Raw genomic sequence first — 23,067 nt, 5'->3', positions numbered from 1 at the left:
TAGCCCGCCGGACGTCCTTCTCAGCTTTTTGTAGCGCGGCCTTGAGATCCAGCACTGTTTGTTTTTCAGTGGCTAGGCTGGTCTCAGTCACGTACAATTGTTGGCTCTGGTCCTCCGCTTGGGTTTCAGCGTTCTTCAAGCCGGCTCAGCACTCCGGTGCTTTTTCTCCGCCTCTTTGAACTTCTCCGCAAGTTCAAAGTTCTCTTGCTTGAGGGACCCCACGGTTTTCTCCACCTTTGTCCGAGATTGGGCCTCAACTTTAGCTAAGCTGCGGTTGCTGCGACAGAACTCCTCAGCCACAAACACCTGTTGAGTGATCTGCCAAAAAACAAAAATTGTCTTAGAATGCAACAATGTCTAATGATTTAACGAAAGGGTAGAAGAGTGACTTACCATTGCAAGGTCCCTCTTAAGGGATAGAAAGAGCTCGGGCTGAGAGAACCGCCTGTAGGCCTCCATATCCCGAGGGAGGAGTACTGGCTGCTCCAAAGCCTCAGCTATGTACCCTGCTCGGCCCCTGTTGTATTCTCGGATCGATGCAGTGTAAGGGATAGCAACCCCATCTAGCTCCAGCTTTGGGCTCTAAGTGCACGGTTGAACACGCACTTCAGCCTGGTTCTCCTCCTCTCGGCTCTCTACGGAGGAAGCCCTTTTATTCTTTTGCCCCCGGGTGGTTTTTTGCTACTTGCCCTGGCGGGGCACCACCTCGCCCTCCTCAGGAATTTCAGCCGGCCTTTTCTTTTTTAGGTCCGGGTTAACCTTGAGGTCAAGGTCAAAAGGAACCTGAGGAGCAACTGAAGGAAGGTCCTGGGTCTGCGACTAAGCAGGCACCTTCGAAGATTGACCTTTTCCTTGGGAGGACATCAATTCTCGTAAGGTTTTTCCTTTGCCAGCCATATTGTCTACCTCCTCGTCTGAAGAGTCGTCCGAGCAGGCTATAATAATCGGAGCGCCGACCACGGAGTTTCGATCCTGCTCTCCTTCAAGGTTTGAAAGCTCAATCAAGGGGGCTTTATGAACCTTCTCTTCAAAATAGAACTCGTCTATCTCCTCCTCAAGAGAAAGATGAGATGATTCGGTCTCTCCAACTGGTGTAGCAACTTCAAGGTTGTCTGGCGGAGGCAATTGTGCGGCTGGTGGAGGATTCCGAACACCAAGTAACACGACTGGCTTGAGATCTTGTCGGACCAGAAACTTGGGCTTGGATACGTAAATCCTAGCCAACCTTGGACTACCAGCTCTTATGGCGTGGCCAATGGCTTGGAAGGAACGGGTTAGTGGTTGGTAGCCCAAAACCAAATGACACGTGCGCAGCTGCCCGTCTTCGGCAACGTAGATTTCTGACCTTAGAAGATAATTCAAGGCCTGAACGTTCACGTGGCTTAGCTTGGGAGCAACCAGAGCTCTATCTGCAATACAGCTAAGAAGGAGATTAGAGTTAAACTATAAAATTTATGACTTAAGCAAAAAAGAGAGTGAATCCGAAGAGCTAAGTCCCCTCCCTAAAGGATTGGCCCTAAAGGCGCCACACCTGGAATTCCTGCCTGAGTTGGACAATGAAAACCATCGCTCCATTCTCCTGAGGCAATGATGAAGTCATCCTTCATAGTCTTATTGGATATGGGGAGGCAGGAGATTAGCCTAACCACCTCAGATCAAGATTTAAGGTAATACCCTCCCTTCTCGACATAGTGGCACTCGTACATATGAACCACATCATGCCAGGTCAGGCCTAGACCCATCCGCTCGTTCAAGATATCTATGCAGCCTAATACCCTGAACATGTTTGGAGCACACTGATACGGTGTCAACCTATGGTGGAATAAGTAGTCCTGGGTAATCCTACGCATGGAAAGTGTCATTCCTCCTTCTATAAAGGCAATCATAGGAATGACCACTTCACTGACGTCTCTATCTATCAATACTCCTTCTGGGGGACAGTACCATATAATCACCCTGCGGGATGTGGTATATTGCCCTAAAGGCCTCCATGGCAGCCAGAGTGTCTACTAGGTCTTTGAATCTACCCATCTAAGTTGAATTGGAGGGACGGAAATAAAAACCGAGGAGAAAAGTGAAATTCGAGGAGAAATTCGAAACAACGAAACGAACGGAACTTACGAGTATCTTCACAAACGACCAGTGAGATGCTTGAAAATCTCTTCTAGAAAGGACGCTTCGCGGAAACGGTTATGGAAATTTGAAGAACGGAAGTGCTCGTAGATTTCTGGGCGCTGGAGTTTTCTGGAGTTCTCTGGACTTCTAATATGCAGATAAAAAAGAAAAGATGAGCCTCTCTAGCACTTTATATAGCAAGAGAAAGAAAGAGAAAACCACTCCCGCTCAAGAATTCGAGGAAAAATGCTGGCCATCAGATCCACACCTCGCCGTTGGATGAAGGAGACATAAAGCTACCTGGAGTAAATGGCCGCGCCTCGTAAATTGTAGCGCGTTAAAAGTAACTGCCCGCACGCACGAACCAAAATCTCATTAATTCCATCCTTTATAAATGTCAAAACCCCGCTTTTCTCCTCGGAAGGAGATCAAAAACCGGAGTTTTGAGGGGCTATTGTGGGGACCGGCCCAGAATAATAGGTTGACTGGGGCCTAGGCCTGTCCGAGAACCAGTCCGTTCGAGGAGACATCGTGGCCCAGAATCCTTATTTTAGGCCCACTAGGGCAAAGAGAATATGTCCGAGGAGGAATTCCTCCTCGGACACTGTAAAATCCAGATCAAAGGTGCATCCCAGCCACTGTAGTCCATCCCCCGAATACGCAAAAAGGAAGGAGATCCAAAATATCTCAGCAAAGGCTGCCACCATCACATTAAATGTATCACAACTACTCTCTTGGCCGCATTAATGAAGAGAAGACCCCTGAACAGTGCTACCTTAGCCACTGCAACTCACAAAGAATTGATAAGGGTGTCTGATGAGACATGTGCTCAAGTAGGGGTTTGGATGATCAACAAGTGTAAAGCCCAGATGATAGGAGAGGGCCTATATAATATGTAAAAGTCCCCCAAGAGAGGAGGACGAGAGACGGAGAAAAAGAGAGGAGAGAACACAGTAGAGAACTTTCATTTGTATGAATCTGTGCCCATTAGTCAAGTTTGAGACCTGATCATTTGAGAGGGATCTCTCTTCACTGCTACCTCCTTTTGTTCTTGTCTCTGTATCCCCTGAGCCCATGCGAAAAACCGTTTAAGCTAACTGAAACCAAGTTCTTTAGCCCATATTCTACAAAAAATTCATTGTGTGGGACCTTTTGGGCCAAGACCTGACCAACAAGGATCGGGTCGACTAAAACCGTGTCCCTACAATATATATACACACACTCCCTCTATCCTAGTTAGTTTGTCATCTATTCCATTTTGGGATGTCCCAAAATGTGGTCATGTTTCTAAAATTAAAAATCATTAATTTTTTTCAAAACCATTTGAAAGAAAACCAACAAATATTTAAAAAATAAATTTAAAAATCGGGATACCTTTTTAGTCGCCTCATTACTAATAACTCTTTTACAAAAGATAATGGAAATGATGCAAAGCAATGCGTAGAGTTTTATGTTGGCATGGAACCCATTAGCAAAAGGTTAATGGAAAAGATGTAGTATTGGATTAAATTAGGAATACCCTATTGTTTTTGTTGAGAATTTTAAGAATACTCTACTCTTTTTAAGTATGACAATTTTATAGGGAATGAAATATTGAAAATTTTTTCACTTACTAGTAATTCTTTTTGCTGCCACCATTTAAAAAAAATTTCATTTTTGAATTGGCGCCAGTAAAATTCCTGACTTGGAGCCAATAGAATTTGTATTTTAGAAGTATTGGGTTTTCAAGATTTGATTAAAAAGATCAACTTTATTAATAAGATAAACTAGAATTTGTATTTGAAGTAATCCAAAATGCTTGGAGCCAATACCTAATAGGTTATTTTTTTTATTTTTATTTTTTATTTTTATAATATACCCAATAGTTTTTGTATTGTGGTAGTTGTAGATTTTTCAAGTTTGATTAAGAGGATAAGTTACAATTTATACGTGTAATTTCAAAATGCTAACACGGGTAAGAAGCATATTTTTAAAACCGCCGTAATAGCTCATTAAGTTGGGACTCTTTTTCTTTTTTTTTTTTTTTTGGATTTTAAAGACCTATTACAGCCATTTTAAAACTGTCGCAATAGGTTTTAACATTTCTCAGATTTTAATGATCTATTGCGGCGGTTTTAAAAATGCCTTAATAGCTCACTAAGTTGAGACCTTCTTTTTCGAATTTAAAGACCTATTACGGCAGTTCTAAAACTGTTGCTATAGGTTTGCTCATATTGGAAACCTATTACGATGGTTTTAAAACGCCACTATAGGTTTGAAATTAATATATATATTTTTGGTATTTTAAATGACCTATTATGACAGTTTTAGAACTGCCGCTATAAGTTTGCTCATATTGAAGACCTATTACGACGGTTTTAAAATTGCCGCTATAGATTTTGTCAGAATTCAGAGCTATAGCGACAGTCTTAAGACTACTGCTATTGGTTTTATTATGTAAAAACCTATAGTAGCGGTTTTAAAACCGCCATAGTAGATCTTTAAAATTTTGGGAAAAAAAATTCCCAACTTAATGAGCTATTAGCTATAGCGATAGTCTTAAAACTACCGCTATTGGTTTTATTATGTAAAAACCTATAGCGGCGATTTTAAAACTGTCGTAATAGATCTTTAAAATTTTGGAAAAAAAATATTCCCAACTTAATGATCTATAGTGGCAGTTTTAAAACCGCTGTAATAGCTCATAAAGTTGGGACATTTTTCGAATTTTAAAGACCTATTATGGTGGTTTTAAAATTGGTGCTATAGGTTTTAACGATCTATTACGGTGGTTTTAAAAATGCCATAATAGCTTATTAAATTGGGACCTTTTTTTTGTTTTGTTTTTTTTTTTTTTTTCGAATTTAAAGACCTATTACGGTGGTTTTAAAATTGCCGCTATAGGTCTGAAGTAAAAAGAAAACAAGGTTTTCAAAATTTTAAAATATTTTGAAAATTGCTTGACTTATTGTGGTGGTTCAAAATCGTTGCAATAAGTAAAACAGTCACCATAATAGGTTTAAAACTTATTACAGGCCGCTGCAATAAGTGCCATTTTTACTGCAATAAGTGCCATTTTCACCACAATAAGTCCTTCTCACCACTTAAAAATTTTCAAACTTCCCACTTTTATTTTTTGAGTAATGCTACAGTCGCAAACTATTTTACAACATTTTTACAAACTATTGATGTGGCAAATTCTTATTAGTTCTCATATGGGTCCACTACTAACATCACATTTATATTTACCAATAATTATTTAAAAATTACTAAAGCCACATCAGCAGTTTATAAAAAATATTGTAAAATAGTTTGTGTTTGTATCATTCCTCTTATTTTTTTTTAGCTTCCCACCACTTTGGTCTCTCATTTTCGGTCTCCCACTTCCTTATTTCAAATATTTTCCTCTCATCCACTCTCTCTCTCTCTCTCTCTCTACCCATCCCACTGCTAACAAGCTCCAACCTCGATGCCGCCGACCTCCACCATCCATGCCGCCAACCTTCACTCTCCATGCCATGGCTTCCCTTCTTCCTTTCCCAGCCATTCCCTTCCTCTTCCCTTTCGCCCATCTCCACCCCTACATTTTGGGTACCCCGTTCCCCACCACCATGGCCATGGCCACTTCTCCTTGACCCACTTCACCTCCTCCTTTCTTCTTCCTTACTCAAATCCCATCCTTTCTCTTCCAAAATTTCAAACCCAAAAATACAACCCAAAACCCTAGCCCCTACCCAAAGCAAGGTAAGTCTCTCTAGCTCTCATTTCTATTTTGTAGTTATTTTGTGTATATATTTGTAGGTAAATTTCTGGTTTTTTAGTTTTGCTTTTGGTTGAAGTTTGGTTTGGGTTATATGTATATTTTTGTGTAACTGTTAGTTGATTGTGTGGTTTTTAGTTTTGATTTTGGTTAATGTTTAGTTGATTAGGTTTAATGGTTGCTTAGAAACAAGGTTTGGTGATGAGTCATTATTGAATTAAAAATTTTCATCTTGATTAAAATTTTGTATTCAAAAGTTGCCATTTTTTTTTTTTTTTTTGTGAGGGTGAAGAGAGATGTACGTTTGATATCATTGTTATCAACTTTTTCATTTCAGATACTTCTCATATCTTTGTTACTAAAGGCACCTATGCTGTGAATTATTATAAAGAATGTTCAAATTAATTACATTTCAATTTCAATTTTTTGGGTGCTGCAGTCAGAACTATACTTATATAGTAGGTTATTTACTTGCTTATGTTCATTTAAGATGTTTGTAACTGACATGGCTGCTTTTTCTTGACTTAAATAGGAGGTGGTGGGCCAATTATGGGTGATTTATGGGGCTTGAAGGGTCTTATTGAAGAAGGTTAATAATTACTTTTGTTTTCTTCTTATTTTTTTCCTTCCCTTTTTTCTAATCCTCTTTAGTAATCCAAATGTATTCTAAAATTTTCATCAAATAAATTGATGTGAGTGGTGTTGTGCCATATACCATATAGCTTTTATGCTTGGCAAATCACTTTTTCTTGATTTCATAATTTCATTTGGGTTGCATATTTCAATTTTCTTAATATATTATTCCACAAGTTCCAGATCAAGTGCATATCAACATTATATTCTTAGTTCCTTTACAAAACATGTGGAAGATCACCTATCTTGAAAAGATACTGTGACTAGGGTACCAATCCATTATTGTGAATAGAATGATTGCAATGGATTGCAGTTATAATTACATAATGATATGGCAGATCATAAATTCCCAAAAGTAATGTCATACACAGTTCTTGTGTTAGACTTTCATTCACGTAGTAGATATGGATTACAATCTATGTGATGGATTTTACTGCCAATGCTACATGGAACACGATGACACTGATGAGTGATATATATACACAAGAAATCTAATGTGGCCCTAATTTGGAAATATTCTTGAAGAATAAATATGTTGAAAGTAGTGGTTGGAATTTGTGTGCAAAGCCATCTGCCAAAAGATGCGTAAAATGAATGAATCTCTTCTATAGATTAATGGATGTATTATGTAAATTTCTTTCTGATAAATACTATTAAAAAACTGTTCTCTGAATTTAATTTGTGGAGAAGTCCATGTTTATTTGACAATGAGGAGTTTTTCTGTCTTCTAATAAGTACTTTAAAGAAATCCTTGCCTGCATATGCTTTTTTTGAAGTGAAATTTCTCAATCAATTCTTGAGTGCTAGAGAATAATAAAAATAGTTCTATTAGAAGTTCTTTTGTAAACTAAGTTGAATTTATGTCATTTCTTTGTTGTGGAAGGAAGAGAATGAAACACCTGGATGGACGCATTTGAAGCTTCCAGGTCAAGCTCCTTCTCCTCGTTGTGGTCATACTGTGACCTCCGAAGGGCACTATGTAATGACATCTTCAGCAGCCTTTATATTCTTCTTGTTGATTTCTGTTCATGTGCTGTTGTGTCGATGCTGAAACTTTTTTCCTTATAATTCCTTAAATGTTACTGCTAAAATTTTTTCTTTGCAGCTGTTGTTATTTGGAGGTCATGGGATTGTTGGTTGGTTGAGTCGTTATGACATTTTTTACAATGACAGCATTGTTTTAGATTGAGGTGAGTGCTTTACAACTTTGCTAGTTGGATTCCTAGCAGATATGTGCTGGATTTGTCATCATGATATTAATGTACCTTCTATATTGTTTATGCTACAGATATTCTGACTATTATTACCTGAATGAAGTTGTTTGATTTTATTTTTTTTACAGTTTTCTTCGAAGTGTGACATTTACATGTGAAATTGCATTATCCTGGCAACCCAAAGAGCGGCACAAAATATTTTAAGTGTTATATAGAAAGTACAAGGAGGTCCTTGTTGATTTACTTATCCTGGCAAATTAAATTATCATTGTTGATTATAAATAAACGGGAACTATACATATTATCTACAATTCTTAAATGTTATTTTATTTAATTGTGAATATTAGGCAAGGATGAAAGAACTTTTGGTGGTTCTTGGAACACTGTTGCAGGGTGAGACTGGTGAGGGAGGTATCCTATGTATAGTTGATGATGCGGAAAATTTATTATAACATTCTAGACGTTTGGATAGTAATTTTTTGGGTATAAAATTTTAGACATTTGGAATGTATTCTTTTGATATTCTAACTTTAAGTTGGTAATGTATATTAATATGTTGTACTTAAAATCCACTGCAATAGACCAAAGGGTTAAGAAGATGACAACTCAAATAGCTGATTTGGAGGAGAAATGCCGTGGTTTTGAAGCCTTGAAAGTTGAAGTGAGTTTGATGAAGAAAATGTTTTCTCAAATGAGTCCACTATTTACTTTCACTCAGGTAACAAATTTCAAAGTCCATTTAGTTAGGCTATAGGGTGCTTTAAAAATATCTTTTTGCTCCATTGCTCTACTCTGAGTGCAGAAATTAGGAATTTGAATTTCAATAGGTTCATTTTAACATATACTCTCTAAAGGCTAGAACTTCTAAGAGTGGGAATTTTGCAAATACCTGGTAGTAAAAGCTTGTTGAGTTGTGTACTCTTGTTTTCGGGTTATATTTGATCATTCAATCCACTGTATATTGTAGAAATAAATGTTAAATGCAATAGAATACAAGATTGAAATTAGGGTGGGGAATAGACTAGTGATATGGTCTCATTCAGTTAGTAACGTTGTTGTTAAATGAACTAATTCATTGTGCATTTAATATATTACAGGATGGTGATGATGATGTAGTGGATGTCCATTCTCCATGTGATGTGGATTTATCATCCTGTGACAGACATTAGGAAACATGCAGATTGTGGGTTTTATCTTGTACTAGCTAGTTGGTTTTATGTATAATAAATTTTCAAACATTAATATATATATATATATATATATATATATATAAATTTTTCCAAGCACCTATATTGATTTCCTGCATAATGCTTTAACATCCTGTTTATATGTCATAGTTGGAAACTTTATTATAACATTCTAGACATTTGGAATGTATTATTTTATGCATAACATTATGCACTTGCAGAATGTATTATTTTGGCATATAATTACTGATATGGTGTACGTAAATATATTTGGTTGATTGGCATATAATTACTGATATGGTGTACGTAAATATATTTGGTTGATTGGTGTAAAGTGGATGTGTATTTGGTAAAGTATTTTGATTAACTATAAACAGGATATTAAAGCAAAATGCAGGAAAACAATATAGGTGCCTAAAAATATATATGTATATATATATAGCGGCCGTTTTAAAACCGCTAGTATAGAATATATTTTTATTTTACGTAGGCCTGGCCTATTACAGCAGTTTTAAAGCTGCTGGTATAGGATATATTTTTATTTTTTTGAATTTCCTATAATGGCGGTTTTGAAATTGCAAGTGTAGGCCTGGCCTATTACAGTAGTTTAAAACCGCTGGTATAAGATATATTTTTATTTCCTTGAATTTCCTATATAGGCGGTTTTGAAACCGCAAGTGTAGGCCTAGCTTACTACAGTGGTTTTAAGAAGCAAAAAAGCGCTGGTATAGAGCATCGAAAATCGCCATTAAATGTAAAATGAGAAAAATATAAAAAGTCATATAGTGACAGTTTTAAAACCGCTGTTATTGGTTCTCCTATAATTGTAGTTTTCATTTATAAAAAGTGCCAATATAGGGTTTGAAATTGCTAATAAAGGATATCCCAATACTTTTCAAAAAGCATTGGTATAGGGTTTCAAAACTACCGGTGTAGGTCCGCAAGACCTATTGTCACACTCGTTGGGCAGCACTACAAAACGTCGAGAAACAAAGCACTGGGATAGGCCATTTTGGTCTATATCAGCAGTTTTTTGGGCTATAGCCGCGGTTTAAAAACACTGGTATAGCCCTAGTTTTTTGTAGTGGTCCCTTTGAAATCGATGATGTTAATATATCAGATTTACAAGCCATGTCTTTTAGCTTACCTCATAATTATAGTTATGGAACAAAATCATAAACTATCTTCAGCTTGGTATCCATTTTTTATCACAACAATCTTACTTTTCAGATGTTTTATTTAATTATCTCATCCACTCTCACTACATGGTGCTGCATCCAACTTAATAGCTATCCTATTGTTGGTTACAAGATTTTGAGGATAATTACTTGAAAAGTTTTTTGAGGATAATAAATAAATTATCTCACAAGTTGGTTGGTTTTGTTCAATTTGTATTATTGATTGCAAGGTGTTAAACAACATCATAGTTATGGGTAGTGATAGGCGTATTTTCGGCATAAGTATTTACTTTTATGGACAAAGGCACCTCGCTCGATGGCTGGTCAGGACAGGTCCTACCTTGTAGACATTGCATTTTGTACCCTTTATGACTCGGGCTCTCATTGCTTAATAATGCTGAAATTCTAAGACCCAAGGTTGGTTTAGGACCCAATCAGATGTTAAATTGACTTGAGAAATGTTAAAATGAAAAATATAACTTCTAATGAGTAAATAAATCTATTTTTGGAAAAGCAATGCCAAGAAAGCCCACAGCTTGTGCACATAGGAATCAACTTGCATGCATAGACATGATGCATATGCATGGAGGCCCGATCCTACGCGCGCATTTAGGGTTCAAAAATATAAAAAAAGGCAAGTTTTCTACTTTAAAGACTGAGGTTTGGAACGAATCCCACATCCTCTAGAAGTTGTTCTAAACCCCCTATTTTCACAATATAAATAGTCATACATGATACCTTTTCAAAACATACAGAAATCCTAAGGGAAAACACTAAGATTCACTAGAAATAGTGAATCAAAGAGGGAGTTTTTCACAAAACATCCTCAAGTCAATTTTCTTTTGATTGGGGCATTTTCTAGTCTTGATCTTTAAGTATAATATTACTAATAACTTTTTTTATTGATTGTAAATAGATTTGACTGAAGAGAACAGTCAAAAATCATGTCTAAGCTTTTGTTTTGAGGTATTGAGCTCTAAACTCTTTTTCTCTTTTCTCTTTTTTCTGTTTTAATCTTATTGTTTATCTTGTTTCTTTGCATGTTTTGTGTTTTAATATGTTTATGTAGTTTAGGTTTTTGTAGTTTTTATGTTTTAAAGCAAGTTAGAATGTTAGATTTATTGTTTTGAAGTCCTGCTCCATTTTTTGTGTTGCTATGTTCTTGGCTAGGGTGCATTAATGTTATAGGTACTGAGATGCACCAAGGTAAGTAAGGTAAGTCATGCATTCATATGTACATGCATTTTGTTTGTGACATAATCTTGTTTAGGGTGATGAACATGATATAGTGGTTTGAATAAGCATGCTTGTGTTCTTAATATTTTCCTATGATCTCTTGATGATATCATGATTATTTGTTGCCAATGATCTGCCTTGATTTATTATTTATATGCTTCTGCCTTGGATATGATATGATGACATGATGCTAGATGAATGCTATTTTGATTTGAGATGCCATGATAGATGTATGTTAGGGTATGTCATGATAGATGAATGACTAGGTTTTGGGATAAGTGATACCATGTTGTATGCTTAGATGTATGCTAGTGTGTGTGTGTGTGTGTGTGGGTTAGAATGCAATATTGAGTATGCCTTTAATAGGGTTAAGATATAAGATACAATGCGAGGAAGCCAACCCTAGGGTTTGGCGGTTTTGGGTGCCTAACACCTTCCCAAAATCGTACCTAAACTCTAAACCCATAACTTTGGTAGTAAGATAGAAAAGGTCCTTCCTCGAGAGGATGCTATATATGTGGTTCCTAGACCATTGCAAAAACTAGGTGGCGACTCCTTGTTGTGTCCACAGTGGCAACTCCACTGGGGATTGTGAGTTTAATTCCTATGTGTCTTATGTCTTAAACTTAATAAAGGCTTATTCAATACTTGTTTGCACGCACATCACTTGGTTCTATTGTCCTTTTTACCTCAGTTGGTGATAAGTGGGAAGATGGAAGGCTCCATTTAGGCCCAAGTCTTTCGAAGTTCATCCCACCAATTCACAATGTGTGCCATTGCCTATGATGGGCTTTGAGTACGTTAATGGTTTGCCACCAATCTACAAAGGTCCACTTAGGCCCTCGATTGGAATTATGGCCCACCTAGTTGTGAGTAACCTATTTATTTATCCTTTTAGCTTTAAGGAGCCCACCCACACTTAGAGAGATCTTAGATCCTATCAAAAGAGGGTACATTTTTATTTCTCTTTTTTGTTCAACCATATATCTTGTGATAACCTAATTCTAAAGGACAAATAAAATATGTAAAAATGGAAGGATGGCCCTAAAGTTATGGCATACCCTAAGACAAATGGGATAAAAGAAAAGAAGTTCTCACATATAAGAGACTTATCGCTAAGTCCAAAGGTGTATCTTAACTTGAAAGGTTCATAAGATTATAGCCTAATTGCTATCATAAGCCCAAATTAAAAAGCTCTTTTGAAAAAAAAGGAACTTTGGGCCTAAGATGACAAGTATGCTATGGACTTAGCATTGTTAGGGACATATTTTATGTAATTGGCTAATCCTTTAACAAAATCTACTTTACTTGTAACTGGGTAGATCTAGGATGGGTTTAAAACTTCAAGAAACATGTTGTTTCAGTCAAGTGTTAAAGCTATGAAAATTTGACGAAGAAACAAGTGAAGAAGAGCTGTTTATTAAAGCTCGACAGCAATCTCGACAAAAAAACTTCTATTGAGATTTAAAGTCAAAGCTCGACACAAGCTGTTTTTGTCAAGACTTACGAAATTAGAAATTCTAGATCTGATATTTGGCCCATGCTGAAATATTTGTATAGGACTTCTTTTCTCACATCCCTAGACATATATAAGACTTATTTTAAAGGCCGTGGAGCATGCAGAAAGTGACCTAGTTCATTATTCTCTCTAAAGAAGCTACTGCGTCTTTACGCCAAAGGTTTTGTAACCAAGGAGCTTCCTGATCTTCATTGTTGATGAACTGAAGAACTTTGCAGCTAATAACCTCTTCAAGTTGCTGGAGTTAGTCACATACTAGGATCTGTGCATCATTGGTTAGTCATGTACTGTGATTCGTGCATTGAATTGGAAGATTGTCACTACAATATAAGACTAATTGGGTATTAAGGTAAGGGTTCAATTGTAGGTTAGTATTTCGGGATAGGCCAAAGGGTTTGGTAAGATTCCTTATACTTGTAACTGCTTGTGATTGATAATAGTGGATTCTTGGGAGTGGTGACTTGAAAATCATCTAGTGGAGTTTTGCCTTGGTGGTTTTCCCCATTCGTAAACAAATCACCTGTGTCAAATTTATTTTTCGTTGCATTTAGACAATTTGGTGATTTGTTTGTGCTGCCACACCATTGTATGAAATTTGATCTAATTAATTAACTTGGGTAATTAATTAATAAAATGCAAGGGGTCAATACATTTTTGCCCTAACAAGTGGTATCAAAGCAGACACACTCTGATTAGGTTTTAATCTTTACTGTGTGATCCATTGACCCCTGTTTGTCATGGATAGAGGATAGTCTCTTATTATACCTCCTTTATTTGATGGCACTAACTATGCATACTAGAAAGTACGCATGAGAGCTTTCTTGCAGTCTTTAGATAAGAAAGTGTGGCAAGCTGTGGAGATTGGCTGGACTAAGCCAAAGGAAGCGCCTACTGATTGGGACGATGAAAAGATCAAAGCGATAAACTTCAACAACAGAGCATTGAACACCATTTACTGAAACTGTAAAGGAAGCATGGACCATTTTCTAGATGACTTATGAAGGAACTAAGGCTGTTAAAGATTCCAAGCTTCAAAGGCTTACTACAAGCTTTAAGGAGATCAAGATGGAGGAGGATGAGTCATTCGATGAGTTCTATGCCAAACTCAAGGACATAGTCAACTCAGCATTCAATCTTTGTGATTATATTCCTAAGCCCAAGATTGTGAGAAAGGTGCTTAGATCTCTCCCTGAAAGATTTCATGCCAAGATAAAGGTGCTCGAGAATCAAAGGACATTGACACCATTCCTTTGATAGAGCTGATTGGCAACTTGCAAACCTATGAATTGGGTTTGACTAGATTTGGGAAAGGAACCAAAAGTAAGAATATGGCACTGAAAGCCAAAAGTAGTGAGATTGATGAGTCTTCAGATGAAAAACATTCGAAGATGAAGTCCTACATCACTAGGCAGTTCAAGAAGTTCATGAAGAATGCCAATGTGAAATGTTTTGACAAGGACCGTAAGCAATCCAATTCTTCTTAATTCAAAAGTCAAGACAAAGGAAAAAAGGACGCTAAGGATGGCAGTCAGTATACTATTCCATTCGTACCAAAGTGCTTCGGATGTCAAGGTCTTGGACACGTGAAACAAGAATGTCCAACATATCTTAAGTCAATTGGGAAAAGCAAGGCTCTTACTACTACCTTGAGTGATACTGAGTCTGAGACTGAGTTAGATGACGGTGATGACGAGGGAATCTTGAGTGCTTTCATTGCCACAGTGGATCCTACTGAGAGGATCGTAGAAGCGGTGGATGAAGAAGAGGACTTGGTGGAATCCAAGTTCGAGCAGATGGATGAACAGGATGACATCCATACAGCCTATGAAAAGTTATATAAGGTATCTAAAAAGCATGAGAAGTTGTATAGGTTGTCTACTAAGAAGCTTAGCAAAGTGGAGTTGGAATGAAAGGAGCTATCCATAAAGGTTGATGAAGCTAATCAAACCATTGGTGCACTGAGGTTTGAGAAAAACTTCTTGGCTGAAAGAACCAAGAAGCTTGAAGCAGAATTGTTCCAAGTTAGAGTTCAGTTGGAGAGGACTTCTAGTGCAAAGCTAAATGAAATGCTGAACCTCCAGAAATCAGCTTATGACAGAATCGGCTTGGGGTATGAACTATCTAACTCTTCTCATATTGCCTCCTCTAGTAAGACTGTTTTTGTCTCGCCTGATAATAATGAAAATCTTGAGAAAAATGAAACTAAAACTGAGATAGCTAGTGAGAACAATCTAGACAAAGGTAAATCTATTCTAGGAGCACCCCATAAGATAGAGAAGAAAGAGACTAGAAACCCTAAGAGCAATAAGGCTGAAAATAAGAAGTGTCAACCAAAGAAGCCGCATTTCTGTCATTACTGTGGAGCTTCAGGACACACCGTCTGAATTGCTATAAGTGGTTAGCCACTCAACAGAGTAATAGTGTGTTATCATTTGGTGGTCAAGGCCACCATCTTTGGGTCCTCTTGGAGATCTTCTCAAGGCCCTCACGTTCCTTTTGAACTTGAACGGTTTTAATTCTTCCCCCTCACCTGTGGAACAAAGGTTCAACTCTAGCAAAGGATCTTCCTCCAAAACCAAATTTTGGAAAGAAAAAGGCTCAAAATGATTCAGTCACTTTTTCTCTCTCTCCCTTTATGGGTTTTTTTTTTTTTTTTGTTTTTTTGTTTTTGTTTTTTTTTGTTTTGCTTTCTTGTTTTTGAGTCAGTTTAGTTTTATACTTTGTATGTTTACATGTTTTTGTTTGTATGTTTTCAGTTATTTATTTATTTATTTATTTTGTTTTTCATAAAAATAAAAAATTGAAAAAAAATTAGAAAAACACAAAAACAGTGTGTGTTTGTGTATATTGATATTTGTGTACCTTGGATGGCCATTGAAGCAAAGTTTTCTAAATTTTGTATCTTTTGTAGCTTAGATGAGCATTTCTATGTACAACTAAGTAAATGAGATTTGTGGCTCGTGTTTTTGATGAGTACGATCAAGTGATCTTTCACTCTTTATACTCTAATAACTTTTTTTGACTAGAAGGACTAGAAAATCCTAAGAAAAAGGCATAAATAACTATCTCACTACTAAAACCCGCCAATCATGTATAACATCTGTATGCTCGGCATAGCAAAATTGTGATGTTTTTGGCTTACATAATTGGGCATTTCTTTTCTCTCTATATATGCCCACGCATGGAATATTCAAAAAGAAAAATATGCAAAGAACATGAAAAGCAAAAAAGATCAAAATGCTTTTAAAAATGGTTGTAAGCATGTTTCTAGGAGATGTGGGAGTTATATGATGTACCTCAAAGGTGATAGTCCCCATCAAATAGTTATGATTGTGTGTGAACTGTATTAGATCACCTCATATCTTGAATCATCATAATATGAGAAACTTGTGCACTTTTGCTATGTTTTCACACACAACACGCACACTCTTTGCTATTTTTGATACATGTGCACGTACAATGTGTTTTGGCCATTACAAGGAATACATGTGTTAATATATGCTCACTAAACTGTCTTAACTCGTTTTTGAAATATAAAATTGGTTAGACTTGTTAGTGTGTGTGTGTGTGTGTGTGTGTGTGTGTGTGTGTGTGTGTGTGTGTGTGTGTGTGTGTGTTTGGATCTATGGATGCTTTGCTTATTTGTTGAGAGATGTTTTGAGAGCTTAACATATTGAGTGGATCTTTGTTTGAGTAGCTTGCTTGTTGCATTCATTTATATGTGTTTTTCCTCCCTTGAAAAACTCCTTTTCTTCAAGCTTGACAGCTTCTTGACAGATACCTCAACACATCCTTTTCTATTGAGCCTTTTTGCTTTGCTCTCGATAGATTCTCGACAGTATGTCGATTCGTCGAGATTTTCTTCTGACCTCTCTGTCTCCTCGACAGATCCTTAACACATTCTTGATCCATCAAGATCTTTAGGTTTCTTCTTGATAGCACCTCAACAGCTTCTCGATCCATTGAGATGATTTCCTTGAGCTTCTATCTCCTTGACACCTTCTCGACAGATGTTTCGATCCATCGAGTTCATGTTTTTTCCATCGACAGCTCGACAGATTCTCTTTTATCGAGATTTACTGCTCAATAGATTCTTGACAGATCCTCGATCCATCAAGCTGCGTTTTTCTATATATAGTTGAGGCGTGATCTGATTCTCATTTCTTCTCTCTCATCTTGATAGAACCTCTTCTATCTCAATCCAAAACCCTAGTTTCTCTCTAAAATCCTTCAACCCACTCCAAGTTTAGCCTAATCCAAGCTCCAATTTCTTGGTAAGACCTCTCAATCCCTCTTTCTACATGCATTCATGCATTTTAGACCTAGGTTTTGGGGTTTTTGCTATATTTTGGGGTTTTTATGTTTTTTGTGAATATTGTGGGTTGGGGTATGTGAATCTGATCTTATATGATCATGCATTGCATCCTCATTGCATTATAACAATGTTTCATGCATATTTAGATGTGTGTACTTGATTATTGTTGTGAGTGCTGATAGGTTTGAATTGGGTTTTACCCATGATGCTTTTAAATTCTCATGTCACATGTTCACGTATTTTTCATGCATACGTTCTTTTCTTATCTACTCTAAACATGTGCTTACATTTTGTTCTCTCTCTCTCTCTCTCTCTCTCTCTCTCTCTCACAGATAGATTGCGTCACGACACCCAAACAGTGCAAATCTATTCTAGCTCGGAATCCTCATGGTTTCGAGTCATCTTCTTCTTCTATTCCTCTCGTACCCTCTTATATTTGGTTCCGTGATGAGAAGGCCTAGAAGGACTTCTTTGAGAACTTCCAGGCCCATGGCATTCATCCGGAACGCCAGGTCATTCTGTTGGATTTCTCTGACACCATGCTACTTGAAGTCATTCGAACTCGAGGATGGGAATATCTATACGAAAGACTCGTGTGTTGTCCTGTCATGTTTATACAGGAGTTCTACTCCAACATATATGGCATCAATACCTCTGTGCCTCAGTTTGTTTCTACATTCAGAGGTACATGTATAGTAGTTACCTCAGATCTTGTTACCGAGGTACTATGTGTTCCTAGGCTAGCGCATCCTGACTACCCTGGTTGTGATCGTCTACGGACTGTGTCCAAACACGAGCTCATCTCTCACTTTTGTGAGACTCTTTCCATATGGGGTGGTAAGCTAAACACTCCATGCTTAGGTTTTGCTAAAGGCCCGAGATTCCTTAACATGGTGATGATATTCACTCTCACACCATTGTCTCACTATAACTCCAACACTAAGCCTCGTGCTCATTTTCTTCTTTCTTTGATGGAGGATCTTACCATCGACTTTCCTTCTCACTTCATCTCATCTATCATAGATGTGTATCAGGACATTGCTACCTGTGATAAGCTCAACTTTCCTTCGACTATCACGCGGATCCTTCAGCACTTCTCCATTCCTATTCCTCTCTCTTCTCTCTTTTCCATCATGGGTGCCATCAGTGCTGGTTCTGTTCGGTGAAGCGAGGCCCAGCTTCGACCGAAGTGGCCACGAGTGGAGTGACCAATCCTGCAGCTTCTGCTGTTCCACCCTCTTCCTCTTCCATAGTTGGTGTCACTCTCGGATGCATTCTGATTTTGGTAGTCGTCTTGACTATCTCACTGATGAGATGTGTCAGATGAACACTAGGATAGGATGCATTGCACGCCGACAGGCTCACATCGGTGGTTATGGACCTTCTTTCTTTCCTTCTCCAGAGTGTCTTGTAGTTTCTCCTTCTGAGGATGATGAGGATGATGCTAGCTCTTTCGGCGATGAAAAGATGACGACCTCTTAGTGACTTACCCTTTGTCATTTGTGATAAAAAGGGGGAGTAGTTTTGGTTTTGAGAGTAGTCTTGTACTTACGGGGAGAGTTAGTATAGGACATTTTTGTTAGGAGTGCATATAGTATTGAAGAATGTAGTGAGGACTTTATGTATTTTCTTTTCTTCTTTATTTACATTAGCCTCTTGTATACAGGTCTTGTGACCATTTTATTACATACATTGTACTTTATTTTCATATATATGATGATAATGTATGTTTTTCTTCACCTACCTCTACATGTTTTGTTTCTTTTCTCTCTTTATACACATGTTTCTTTATGTACACATTCTTTATTTCTGTTTCACATATGATGCCTTGATGAGTTTTGTTTACGTGTTTCAGAAAGATAGGTTGTGAAAGTGTATCATGTCGTGAACTAATTTCTTGCAAAGTTTTTCAAGAGTTTGTAGTAGGGATAGATTTACTTTGTAATACAACAAGTGGTTATGAGTTTAGTGATTTAAGACTTCTCTCATGATTATTTGTTTTGCTGTGGTTTTGTCACGGACTTCCAAAGGAGGAGATTGTTAGGGACATATTTTATGTAATTGGCTAATCCTTTGACAAAATACACTTTACTTGTAATTGAGTAGATCTAGAATGGGTTTAAGACTTCAAGAAACATGTTGTTCAAGTCAAATGTTAAAGCCATGAAGATCTAACTAAGAAACAAATGAAGAAGAGCTATTCATTAAAGCTCAACAGCAATCTTGACAAAAAAACTTCTATCAAGATTTAAAATCGAAACTCGACAGAAGCTTGACATAAGCTGTTTCTGTTAAGACTTATGAAATCAGAAATTCCAGATCTGATTTTCAGCCCATGTTGAAATATTTGTATAGGATTTCTTTTCTCATAACCCTAGAGATAAATAATGCTTATTTTAAAGGCCGTCGAGCATGTAGAAAGTGACCTAGTTCATTATTCTTTCTGAAGAAGCTACTATGTCTTTACGCCAAGGGTTTTGTAACCAAGGAGCTTTTTGATCTTCATTGTTGATGAACTAAAGAACTTTGCAGCCAACAACCTCTTCAAGTTGCTGGAGTTAGTCACATACTGGGATCCGTGCATCATTGGTTAGTCACGTACTGGGATTCGTGCATTGCTGGAAGATTGCCATTACAATACAAGTCCAATTGGGTATTGGGGTAAGGGTTCAACTGTAGGTTGATATTTTGGGATAGGCCAAAGGGTTTGGTAAGATTCCTTATACTTGGAACCACTTGTGATTGATAATAGTGGATTCTTGGGAGTGGTGACCTGAAAATCACTTTGTGGGGTTTTGCCTCGGTGGTTTTCCCCATTTGTAAACAAATCACCTATGTCAAATTTATTTTCTGTTGCATTTAGATAATTTGGTGATTTGTTTGTGTTGCCACGCCGTTGTATGAAATTTGATCTAATTAATTAACTTGGGTAATTAATTGCAAGGGGTCAATACATTTTTGCCCTAACAAGCATAAAAAGTCCTGCACAGTCAATATGAATTTTGCTAATCTTGGGCCTTTTTGTTGTATGCCTATACCCAAAATGATGAGAGCTTCATGGACCTTGAGAGGAAGGCTACAATATATTCTAGCTAGAGGACTATTTAAAAAAAAAAAAAAATGACGGTAATGAAATGAAGAGAAGAGCCCAAAGGTGATGAATATATTGTCAGCCCATGTTTGAGACAAAAGGTTGAAAATATTTAAGTACATTCTAATGAAAGTCCATGAGGGTAAGATGAGAGCATTATTGTAAGTGGACCAAAGCCCAATGAAACAAGGAGCAAGGTTTATGAGAGGGAAGAGAGTGATTTTGTAATTGGGCCTTCATTAAAATGGACTTAAAGACTTTCTAAGAACATCTAAAAAGAACCTTTTAATTGGGACATGGAGTTAATGAAAATGGGACTTCTTTTTAGGTATTATTGCACCACTAAGGTAAAAATAACATGTCCCCACTCCAATTTGGATTCGAGCAAAGCACGGAAGGCATTTGGTCAAGATTGAGGACACACATCAAAAAGAAGTATTTCAAGAGGGGGAATCATCTCAAGGAACAATGGCCGCTCCAATTAGCGACAAAATTGCATAAAAGTTATTCGAGGCGATGGAAGAACAAAGCAATGTTCTCAAAATAGGGGAGTTGCCTCACTAAGCTGGAAAAAGCCAAGTTGAAAAAGGCTGCACATGTAGAGATTCCTGATGATGAAGAAGTGGAAGGTTGGGATGTAAGAGACAAGGCTGATTATAAAAGGAACAAGCAATTTGATAAACTCACGGTAAAAATTGTAGCCATGAGAGAGAAGATGGAGAAGATGCAACTAGCCTTTCGCAAGGCCTAAGGGATGGATGTTTGTCTCTATAACATGGGGGGCATAAGCTTTAAAACTCTTATTGCACTACCTCCAAAGTTCAAGATTTTTGATGCGGAAAAGTTTGATGGAACTAGAGATCCAAAGCAACATGTGAGTAGGTACCTAAGCATTGCTGAAATGAAAGGGTTGGATGAGAAACAAACTTTGCATGCATTTCCTTTCTCACTTACGCCGGGGGGGGGGGGGTGCATTAAGGTGGTACAATAGCTTGGATCCTAGCAAGACTAAGGTATGAAATGAGCTAGTGGAGTTGTTTGTGGATCAATTCATCTTCAATACTATGATTGATGTGACTTTAAGATATTTGGAGACCACTAAGCAAGGAGTAAGGGAAACATTCTCCGAATACATAACAAGGTGGAAGGGAAAGGCATCAAGGATTTTCTCATATCTCAATCTTGCAATGTTTTTCACACACAACACGCAATATTCTTTGCTACTTTTGATACATGTGTAGGTACAACGTGATTTGGCCATCACAAGGAATACATGTGTTAATGTATGCTCACTAAACTGTCTTAATTTGTTTTTGAAATATAAAATTGGTTAGACTTGTTTAGTGTGTGTGTGTGTTTTGGATCTATGTGCTTGACATTTTTCTTGTTGAGAGATGATTTTGAGAGCTTAAAATGTTATTTGGATCTTTGGTTGTATAGCATGCTTGATTGCATTCATGTCTGTGTTTTTCTTTTCTTGAAAAATTGTTTTTAAGCAATCTTGACAGCTGTTGGACACCTCTCAACAACTAGGCTATCTATTAAGCCATTTTAGCTTCTTTTTATCGCATTCTCGATAGCTACTTGATCCATCGAGGAACTTTCTAGATGCTCGATAGACGCTCGATAGCTTCTCGATCCATCAAGCCTCTTTTACTATGGACGCCTCTCGACAAATCCTTAATAGCTCTTCGATAGCTAATTCTGACGTTTTAAAGCTCGACAACTCTCTATCCATCGAGCTTTATGATTTTCTATATGAAAGTTCAAATATGTGTATAAACACCCTTGAACGTTTAGACCTCAAAATTACAACTTAACCAATTCAAGCATTATGTCAAACAACTAGTGTGCGGAAAATGAACATAAGCTACAATATAGAATTGGTAAAACTATCTAAGCCAAATTAAAATCACAACCCACAGAAAATAATAAAAAGGCAAAGATAGAGAGGAAGGAAGATGCAAACACAAAGACAACACGCGATGTGTTATCGAAGAGGAAACTGAAGTCCTCGGCGTAAAACCTCTCCGCCGCCCTCCAAGCGGTAAACAATCCACTAGAAAATATAGTTGGAATACATGGACAGCAATAGATCCTCCAAGCCTAATCTACCCAGTGCACCTAAGCCCTCCAAGCTTCTTGCTCCAACGAGGTTGCGTCGAACCTTTTTCTTTTCTAGTTTCCCGGATTCCGCTACTAGACCGTAGCATCAACCAATGAAGATTGGTTCCTTCCTAACTGCTTCCCAGAAATCCAAACAGCTCTCTCATAGTAATGAAAATGGTGAGAACAAGGTTTGGTAAAATGCCTCTTAAGGATTTGACAATGGAGAGGAAGAGAGTTGAGGAAATTTGAAGAGACTCTAATGTATAGATTGTAGGTGAATCAATCTTGTTTTTCTTTAGGGTTTCTCTCTCAAAATTCTCTATGAAAGCTCCCTTACATTTGTGGGTAAAAGGGGTATTTATACTGGAGTGGGAGAGGAATGTGAAATGTCAGGATTTACAAAACAGGGGTGGCTCGCGGCTTGACTAAGTCACGAGATCCAGTCGCGAGATAACCGTATGGCCAGTCGTCCTGTTTTGTCCTGTAGTGCTCCAGCTAGCATGACTGTTCACCTTCCGGCATGCTTGGCATGTGTGCTGCGTTTGGCGGCTTGCAGCCGCGAGTCACCCGTGAGGCCAAGCCGCGAGTCTCTATTTTCTTGCACACTCTTGAGCAAACTTCACTCTATCTCACTCACTACCCTTACAACAAGCCCACCTAAATACAGGGTTACTAAATGCTGAAATACAAGCAAATTTGGTACGGAATAAAGCCAATTAGATGGTTGAATA

The 23,067-nt window shown here is 37.5% G+C and overlaps 1 long non-coding RNA gene across 3 annotated transcripts; it reads left to right on the top strand.

Moving 5' to 3' along the window:
• The first annotated feature begins 5,525 nt into the window (after positions 1–5,525).
• LOC115974301 lies at positions 5,526–8,901 on the top strand. 3 transcript variants are annotated; one of them, XR_004087888.1, is made up of 6 exons: positions 5,526–5,838; positions 6,387–6,443; positions 7,375–7,466; positions 7,593–7,677; positions 8,283–8,419; positions 8,799–8,901. It is a non-coding gene; the product is annotated as an uncharacterized LOC115974301 (long non-coding RNA). The 3 variants fall into 3 exon arrangements; XR_004087887.1 differs by having other exon boundaries at positions 7,375–7,677; XR_004087889.1 differs by having other exon boundaries at positions 7,371–7,677.
• Positions 8,902–23,067: the final 14,166 nt, after the last annotated feature.

Source organism: Quercus lobata, chromosome 2 (genome assembly GCF_001633185.2).
Source record: "Quercus lobata isolate SW786 chromosome 2, ValleyOak3.0 Primary Assembly, whole genome shotgun sequence".
Lineage (NCBI taxonomy): Eukaryota > Viridiplantae > Streptophyta > Magnoliopsida > Fagales > Fagaceae > Quercus > Quercus lobata.
Note: the sequence above shows the minus strand (reverse complement) of the source record. Positions and strands in the feature narration are given on the sequence as shown.